An 8,297-nucleotide genomic window follows, 5' to 3' on the forward strand; every position below is an offset into this window, starting at 1 on the left:
ACTGGACATTTCACGCTAATATTTAGACATAATTTTAAATTATTTAACGTGTCATATGTTTTAATATCATATTTTAACTTTAGAAATTTAGAAATAGTGTCATTGTAATAAATGTACTCATGGTTGCCATTAATTCATGAAGTGATTTTCATTTCTGTACGCCGAATCCAGGCTTTATTCTACGTTTTCCGGATAAATGACGTTACGCCGTCACTCCCGGTTTATCAAACGTGCAGAACTACCATAAAACCTTGTATCATTTTACATGGGAGATGGCGTAGAGTCTGAATCAAACCCATTACGTAATAACAAAGATACACTGAAATTTTAGTAAAATTAACCTGAATATTCTAAATAAAATGGGGACATAATATATGAAGTTATGACCTTTGTGTAGCCTAATATGATGTGGATAACATTCTATACATAGAGCGTGACGTCACACATTCCGTCTAACCTCTAGGTTAAAGGTCAGTAATTCAAATCCTTCTTTGTTTCATATAAAAAACGACAACTTCAGGTCGTCTTTACGTATCTTTAGAGAACATCACTTTTTCCTACACCTATTTTGCATGAAAGTTCTATCACAAATTAACGAAAAAATGAAAAGAAAATAGGGGGTTATGTAGTTCCTAGTGAAATGCCAGTCAGTTGTGGTCTGCTACCCTAAAAATGGCGCATATTTACTCTCGTCCGGGCAATAAACACCTACTTCCGGTTTCGTTCTGCAAAACTTGCCATGTGGGGTGTATGAACATGAAAACCGTCTCATTTCATGCAGAATGTCTTCTAGTAGTGAAAAACGGTGATTAAAGCACTCGTTCTACACGAATTTGCGCAAAAATGGGGAAATTAGGATCTATTTATTATGGACTTCTTTCGACTGACCTTATTCCTATAATCTATACTAGGAACTGATAACTAGCCGATTTTGGATGATTGTACATACACTAAAACATAGTCCCGCGGAGGACGGTAAATTTTCAGAATCTACTTATTTTTTGCATGTTATTACAAGAAATATGCGTAATTCTGATTAGTTAAACATTTTAAACCGTTATCTTTCTCTGACTCGTGTCATAGAATTATTTTTTGACAAAAAGGAAAATCTACTTTCACTTTCCTATACTGTAGTATTGCAACGCAATTATGGTATATTAAATATGGATCGGGAGACTTAGATATCATAAGATCAATGTCCTAAACGTCTAAATGATGCACAAATAGAGTGCTTAAGTCACGTCATTAAGAAGGAATACTGTTTGGCCTGATATACCAGCTGGCACTCCATGTCAAAGTACAATATATTCTGTTCAAAGTGTTAATTTAATAACCAAACACTTACTCTAAGTTTACATATTGCAATTCTGATAGTCTAGTCCCTCCCTAGGTGCACCACTGACAGTTAGACCAAAGAGAGAATAATTTTTCTGCTATTATTAACTGGAAATGCTAAAAAGTACTTGTTGTTTGTATGAATCATGGACAATGTAATACTGACAGGATTTCAGTTTTCAACACCACTATCATAAGTGACAAAAACAACCACCTTTGTAAATTCCAGTTTTATTTGTACATATATTAAAGTTCATACACACTATTTTGCAGTCTATTTTTTATTAATTAACAGGCCTACTAAACATGGGGAACATATCAAACAAATACACTTCAGGTAAACATATAAAATCCTAAGCACAGACAACTTCAATACAATATAATTATTAATGGAAGTATTTGCTGGTCAACAGTAAAAAAAAAGGCTACGTCATGACTGGCAAGCCATTCAATAAGTGGTATATAACATGACTTTAGACATTAATATTAACTATTATTCTCAAATATTAGACATGTCATAAAACACAAACTATGGACCAGATATTTATGTAAGAAGTCCTGCAATATTACTAATGATTATTAATATTATTTCTGGTACACACATTAAAACATTTTATCAGATCAGTAAAAGGTTAAAGGGTAATACACTCGTAACTTAAATGAAAATAATAACTAGAATGTTAACAATGTGTATATATATACAGTCAATAAAAGATGTTTAAAATGTTTCTAGATTCTGTTCAATGTTTTAATCTGATAGTATTTCACACAAAAATTCTATTTCCCAGGCTAGTTGTAAAATATTTGTAAAATATTTAGTTCATTCTTCTCTCAGAAAGTAGGTTTAATTTCCAATATTTGACCAAAAATTCTCTCCATCTTTTTTACATCTTCCAACCAAATTTTTCAGTAAATATTATGTCAACCATACCATTTAAAACACAAAGCAGTATGTTAAATCAAGTCCTTTTCTTCTGAAATGGATTTTATTCATAATTCATTCTGATACAAAAATAACAATGTGACTTAGTTTCAAAAGATTCCATTATTTCTATCACTACAACTTCCTGACAGCTCATGCAGCAGATTGAGAGAAATATACAAGGATTATGTATAGTGACCTTTACAAATATGTAATGTAATATACTGTTACTAGTATCTTGGTCTGCAGTATTCATCTAAAGTCAACTTTTACTAAATAAAACAAAAATGTCCTAGTTTGTATTACCTATATTGACCTGCAGTTATAAAACATGGGACATGCCTGATTCTCAGTTGAAAAAATCTAAATGTTACATTAGTATATACCTACCATTTCATCTAAACTGTAACATTATATGAAAGTTAATAGGATATTGTGCCCAACAACAAAATTTATGACAATAAATTAAAGCATCAATCTCTTAAGTTTTCCATGGCAAAATGCTTTAAACACTTTCTAAATGTGCTGTGGTATGAAAAATATTATCAGATCAAATGTACATACATGAAGAATTGAAGATTTATGTGTTAAAATTTGGAAGTGTAAATTGACATAATTGGAGGTAAAAAGGTGGACAAGTGCCAGGTCAGGATTCGAACATGAGACCTCCCCATGACATTGTACTTCTATGTCTGGGGTGCTCTAACCAACTGAGCTACCCGTCACCTGGAACAACTGATACGTATTAGACCTTCCTGCTGTCACCGACTGTCCTCACCGAGAAATAAATTCTGATATTTTTTTACAATTTTGAAGCAAGCTGAGAAATCTTATTGAATATGAGTTTTACTATTCCGATATCATATAAACTCGTACTAATTATCAACTGTTTATTCAAGAAAAAATATCAATTAACAAAACAAGAATACAATACAAGAAAACAAAGTGTGCATTTGGCCGTTTCGGTCTTGTATTTAGCCTTTTAGGTCTGGACCATTTCTGACTGTACATTTAGCCTTACTGGACTACATCAAACTGATACTTTGGAAATTAGTCCTGCCAAAAATAAAAAAAATGTATGACTGATATTATTTCAATTTATAGTTATACTGAATTTGAAAATGGTGCATTCAACAGGTCCCAGAAAAGTCACAAATTAGCTATATAGCTAAATCTAGCTATATATAGCTAGAATTAGCTATAAAAGCAATAACAATGATGCACATTTTAACGATCTCACAAAGAAACAGGTTGTTACCCCACCCATTTGGTATACGAGCCAAAACACGATCACATAAAACATGTATCTGTGCAATCACCTTCTCGATGCATGTTGCAGATTATTGCGATAATTCATTTGAAAATACCTTTAACTTCTTAATCACCATATACATGAGCATATAATTGGTATAATGCAATGGCAACACATCAAGGAAACAATTACATCTTCTACACTACTGTTCCGCCATGTTTGTTATGGGGTTTTGAGTCGCTTGAGACATGTATAAATCAAAAATAACTATTACATCAGCAGATTCAGCATCTGATGTACAGACCTGCCCAAAAGTTTTATGCAGAAATTGTGTTAATTTATTTTCTCCGTCACTTATTTTCATATGTTCACAATCATATATGATAACCGAATAAAGTTTAAATTAGTAATCGTTTTCTTCTTTACACTACATATTTATTTTGTTTTAACAAAATAATTCTATAACATACTAACTTCGTAAGATTTTGGATGGTAAAGATTTTTTGGAGTCCATTATAAAGTTTTCATAAGGTCGGCGATTTACTCGATTTTTTCGTGCCAGTTAATGCAACGTGAAAATTTTACAATACCATATATATTTCGTGCAAATAGAGACGGTCAATAAACAGTGTCTACAGTTTTTAACATTCAATATGGGGGTAAGTGTATAGGCTATTTTTCTACACTTTATTTCTCTACTCACTGGAAGTCTTTGCAATTGTTAATATTTATAATAGGTCTTGCATTGCAAATATTCATGTTTTATTACTTCCATCTTCTTCGTCATCGTCATCATCATCACCTGCATAAATAGAGAAAAATACCAGGTAATAGTTTAATATTGGGCCAATGTTGGGCATGTATGTTTTGATTAAACTATTTATATAATGTTAAAAATAATGAAGTAGTATTTAAACTAAATTGTCTTTTGCATTGTAGCGTGTAAAAAATCCAGGAAAAAATGTTAAAAAACAACCATCAAGAGCTCAAAAGCACAGGAGCGGTAAAACCGACTGCACATACACAGAAGACAGTCTTTCAAGGGCCCAGAAACTTTACAGACGAGGGCAAAGTATCAAGAATAAAGTAAGCATACTGTTGTCGTTTCTGTCAGTAGCATTTTCCATTGCAATTGCAACATCTTGATAAAACCTGATCATCTCATCCTTTTTAGAAACTGAAATTAATATTTTGAAATGTGTTAAAACATAAACTTTATTTTTATGGTTTGAAATTTCTTAAAATCTATACATTATAATTATATAAAATATAATAGCCTGCTTATGTAAACAAAACAAAAAATCTATTTACAGCTAGAAGAGTTACACAACATCACGGGAACTCATATTTTTTATGAGTATTTGACAGAGAGTGGGACACATGAAGTGTGGAAAAGTAAAGGCTGTCCTCTAAGACCTGGTAAGCAAGTAAATTTATAATATGATATATTTAAAATTTATAACATATTAAATAAAATGTGGAAAGTAGATCCTTCTGAAGTACCGAAAACAAGGCAAACAGTGAAAATTGCATACTCGGTTTGATGAGCATGTTCATGAGCAGTAATAGAAAATACAACACTGTCAACACCCCTAGCACCGGCTTAAGCAGCATTCAATCTTCAAATGTAAATGACTTGAAATCAATGATGATAAATGCAAATCTACTTAAAATAAAACTTTATTAATCATATTAAAATCAAATTTCTTGCTCAAGTTCAGGGTGGATACAAGTTTAAAGTTATAAAATATAGATCTATTATAGACTTTTGGACCAGATGATTATATACACCTGAAACTGATTAAGCGAAAACATTTATTATACGGCACTTTCCTCCAGTAGCAACATATACGTAATATTTTACTTTACTTTTTTGAAGTCATTATAACTTTTGTTTGAAACGTAGACGTTTCAACATTTTAATGGATGCTGAGTAGTGTTTTTTTAATTTTAGATGAACAAGCTAGAACTGAATACATTGCAAAAAACCCTACTGAAGGTGAAGCAGGACCATCAGGTAGTAATGTACAACCGTTAGAAAGTCATCCAGAGTCAGACGAGGAGGTTTTATTTCCAGCCCCTGTCTTAGAAAACCCTGACACAGAATCAGAGAAAGAAAACAATTCGTCAGATGTAGAAGAAAATGAAGAAAACTGTAAAGTTTGTGGAAAGCCTGACACTAAAAAAAAATTTATTTGGATAGGTTGTTCTGCAAGGAAATGCAATTACTGGGTGCATTCGTCTTGTACTGGCTTTGTTCATAAAAATCAAAGGGCATTTGATGAGTTAAAATATTTTTGTCCGAAACATCGTTAAAATAATAAAGTTATGATGAATTATTGAAATAAATATGTATACCTTTCACCTCTTTATTCCATTTTTCAAAATACTTGTCAGATTCATTTTCTCTATCATATTCACGTAAATCCCTTAGTAATGCTAAAATCATATCCGAAAGTTGTGCTTTGGTTTTCTTGGTTATGTCATGGAATATGGAGCGGTTTTCGGGTATTACGAAAAGTGGTTCCAGTTGTATTCCTTTGCCTGGTTTACTTCCCTGTTCTATAGCAGTGAAATATTGGTCCCTATTCCTTTGGCATTTAGTTTCAAAACATCTTAGTTCTTTATCCAATTCCTTTCCACTGATAGATTTATGTGGTCTGTTTGATAAAATGACGGGTTAAATTCAAAACAAAAAAGGGAAAACATACGGTGTATATCATTTAAAGTATAGTTAATTTTATGAAATAAAATATAAATATAACAAATGTGGAAACTATATATTGTACTTTTAATAAAAAATATGAATGGTTTTTTAAATATTGATAATTCATTATATAATCACTGTATACCTTTTGTCATTAATATCTTGTAGATATTTACTATTTCTCAAAATTTCCCTCCAGCCCGACACTTCCTTTTCAGTGTTTCTTCTATATATATTGTGATGAATATTGTCCTCCAATTGTAGTTCTGACTCTAGGTTTTGTCTTATCTGATAATAATTGTAAAAATTTTAATTGCTATTGAAACCTTTTTATACTTTTGATTAAGTTATATGATTTTTAATTAATTTAAATTGCTTTTTACTTTTTCTAAATATTGATAAATTTGTATAAACATTTCAAATACATATACCATAATAAATTTAAGACTGACATTATCATAATATACATGTTTATTTCTAGGCGTATGTAATATTTAAATTCAATTTACTTAAAAGTAAATTAAAACATATTGCAAAATTATATGATGAACATTCCCAGATATCTTGCCTATATTGGGCCATGTAATATACATACAGATAATTTATATAGCATGGTATACTTAAGAATATTACACATTAACGTTTAAATATTTGTTGAGATTACGTATTTATAATTATTTTAATTACCTTTTCAAGCTTATCTAAGTTTTTACAAACTTTTAGCCAATCTTGTTCAGATGGAAATCCTTTCGGTAACCACTTTTTTGTTTTTTTGTTTATACCTTCCAAAATAAAATCTCCTCCTTCGCCTTTACTTTCATTTCCAGAAATAGTAAATGATTCTGTGCAGTTGCCAGAAGTATTCAATTGATGAGGGCAGAGGACTCTCCTTTTTAAATCTCGATATTCAATTTCTTGATACATGGTTTGATTTAATCCGTAAAATAATTCAGATAATTTGCATCGTCCTGCTAAAATGTATCTAACATTATGTCGGCGAATGCCAGCTCTGTACACTTCTAAAGCAACTAAGTAGGTAAACACTATGTCAAATATAAATCTGAAATTCGGGTTTTTGCATGCAGAAACATATTTGTAAAATGTTTTAAGAGAAGGAGTACCTTTTACGTTGTTACAATGAGAAAAAAAATCGTTTAAAATTTCTTCCATGCATCCTTTCATGAATATCTGTATTATCATCCATGCTTTGTGATGGTCTGTGCATTTTTCACAGCATGTAAGGGCCCTGATACTTCGGTAGCCTAGCATTTTTGCAATATCTTCTAGGCAAACATTCCACAATAATTTGAACAGTCCCTTAACAATATTTATTTCATAATGACCATGGCCTGGTATTAACATTATGTTTTGAAGTTTTTTATCATTTTCAATAAGTCTGGAACCTAAAACAAAGGGAAGACCATCACATCCCATTACAGTCCATTTCTTGGCCTCTCCAACTCCAGTTTGTTGAAGGATATGCTATAATATTAATAAAATGTGTGAAAATATATTTTTATTACACATTTAATAATTTCAAAACTGTTTATATTGTACCGCTATTTATATTGATTCATCATTTTTTATCCTATATTTATATAGTACAGGTTTCTTTGTGAATAAACCTTGTTAAGATGCCATAGTTATAAATGATACTTGTAACTAAATGATATTTATAAATGATACTTCAAAATAAATGTATTTGCATTTAAAATTTTAACTATGATACTTGATTATCTTTTAAAAGTTAAAAAATGTGTTACTTTAATAATGACAAATATACATAAAATGTGGTAATGAAATGTTAAAATATATTTTTTTTTATTATTTAACAAAATACTTACATGCATAACTTTTTTAACTGAATCATACGAACAAGGATTATAAAAACAAGGTTCTCCAGTAGTGAGTTTTGGGCTACCATCATGTCCGCTTGGTACGAAGCTGTATGGGTCTTTGCTTTCGTTTTCAATATTTCTTTGGTTATTTTTTTCAATAATATCATTTATAGTTTTACTAATATAATCATTTCTTATTTGGATGAAGTCGTCATTGCTTTTTGAAATGAATTTATTTATCAA

General features: G+C 30.5%; 1 long non-coding RNA gene across 1 annotated transcript; it reads left to right on the forward strand.

The window, feature by feature from the left end:
- The first annotated feature begins 3,392 nt into the window (after positions 1-3,392).
- On the forward strand, positions 3,393-6,481 carry LOC128555954 (uncharacterized). The gene is made up of 3 exons (XR_008370385.1): positions 3,393-4,595; positions 4,823-4,928; positions 5,464-6,481. It is a non-coding gene; the product is annotated as an uncharacterized LOC128555954 (long non-coding RNA).
- The last annotated feature ends 1,816 nt before the right edge of the window (positions 6,482-8,297 follow it).

This window comes from Mercenaria mercenaria, chromosome 1 (assembly GCF_021730395.1).
Source record: "Mercenaria mercenaria strain notata chromosome 1, MADL_Memer_1, whole genome shotgun sequence".
Classification (NCBI taxonomy): Eukaryota; Metazoa; Mollusca; class Bivalvia; order Venerida; family Veneridae; genus Mercenaria; species Mercenaria mercenaria.